This window comes from Lycium ferocissimum, chromosome 10, assembly GCF_029784015.1.
Source record: "Lycium ferocissimum isolate CSIRO_LF1 chromosome 10, AGI_CSIRO_Lferr_CH_V1, whole genome shotgun sequence".
NCBI lineage: Eukaryota > Viridiplantae > Streptophyta > Magnoliopsida > Solanales > Solanaceae > Lycium > Lycium ferocissimum.
Window position 1 is genome coordinate 24,661,676 of NC_081351.1, and position 2,032 is coordinate 24,663,707.

Consider the following 2,032-nt stretch of genomic DNA (forward strand, 5'->3'; position numbering starts at 1 on the left):
AATATTTAGAACTTTGGTTTTTGGTAAAACGACCAGATAAAATTATATCGATTGGTAAATGGTTAGTTAGTAGTTGAGTGTTTTTCTACTTATCCTTGCATACTGGTAGTTGTAGTATTACACTTGTAGGCCCTTGTGTTTAATAGTAGCTTGCCATGTCTTGTTACACTGCTTTGGATTGCTTGTTCTTTTTTACTACGTCGTCCTATTATCTTGAGTTATTACTGCTTATTATAACATTTTATTATTCTTGATACTTTTTCATCTCTCTTTTGGTGGGGGTCTATCGAACAAATTTCTCCCTCCACCATTAAAAGGTAGTGGGCAAATCTGCGTACACTGCCCTCCCCGGACCCCGCCAGCGGATTTTACTAGGTATGTTGTTGTTGTTGTTGTTGGGATTTATGGTAAACATGTTGTAACACCCCGTATCTTTAACTTAATCTTTGACCATGATTCTAGACTTAGAAAACCAAATAAAAAAATATGGGAATTGGAAATTTCTCTTCAGTTATCAGATGGGGATTTACGCCCCATAATACGGACCGTATTTCAGTAAATGGCCAGTAATTCAAATCATAATTTGGCATCTAAATCACTATGCATTCTGGAATTTGGCTTGGGGAATTATATTGTTAAATATGGACCGTATTTTGAAATATTTATTTGATGGTCGTATTTGAGAAAGAGGAACTACGTTGTTTTTGTCGTTGAACATGCTTAATTACGGTCCAGGTTCTTGACTGCATTTAGAATACGAACCGATTTTTGTCCGTATTTTCCACGCGCACTATAAATACTTGGTTTTAGTTCTATTTTTATTTTTACAAGTCCTCAAGGCCTAGAAACTCGTCCTCCTCCTTCAACACCAAGAACATCAATAAGTCAATCCAAGTCCTTCCAAATCATTTCTAACATGTGTTCTCATAATCTAACCATGAAATCATTGTTCTTAACATAGGAGATTTGTAAAATCCATTTAAAGACTCAAGACTCAAACCTTGGAATTTTTCTTCCAAGTTCATATTTTTATTCCAAGCTTGGAGCATTACCAGGTATGTAGGGTTACTATCTACGTGTGGGAACATCTTTGTTCTTCCCACGCCACTTCTTCCATAAAGTATGAAGTTATACGAAAACTAGGGTCCATGCCCCATGTTATATTATGTGTTAAATTGTTATAAATTCTTTATTGTGTTCTTGATACATCATTTTGATTATTGAGAATCAGTCCATAATCCATGAAAACCCATACTTTGCATTCCATGGGTTCTCACATGCAAGTTATAATTTATTATATTTATTTTCAAGAAAATACCACTATTGCATGCTTTACATGTTTCCATGCAAGAATACTATGAGGTGATATCCATGTATATGCAAGTTATGATTTATAAAGCCACGGGCTCAAGTGCCACCTATTTTCATGTTCATGTTTTTTGGGAGTTGCTATTTGAGAATGCTTGTTCAAGTAGCCCGAAACCGTTAGCCATCAGGTTGGATAAGGATTTCTCAACAAACCGGCCAGGGACATTCCTTCATGTTTATTGATTGGATCCTTTCATGTCACGTTTTCATCTCATACCCTTAACAATATAGCTCTGGTCCGGGCAAGGTACCCCAAATGATATATATGATATCATTTTCGGTTTATGTGATGCTCTCCCTACTTAATATGTTTACTATGTGTGTGTGTGTGTGTATATATATATATATATATATATATATATATATATAGAGTCTAGTGTAATCCCAACTTTTTTGCACGTGTGCATTAAGTTAATTAAATTGTATACAAGATAAATGAATCATGTAAAATAGAAAATAACATTAAATGGATGTAACTTCATTCAAATGAGCAAAATTGTTAATCATATTTATCTATGCCAATAAAGGAGAATAAATCATGCCTTATGGAAATTCTCAGACATATTGTGTAAGCATTGACAAAATAAAATTATAAATAAATAAAATATTGATAAAGAACATATACGCAAACAACGCATACGTACGTTAATTCTAAAGTAGATTA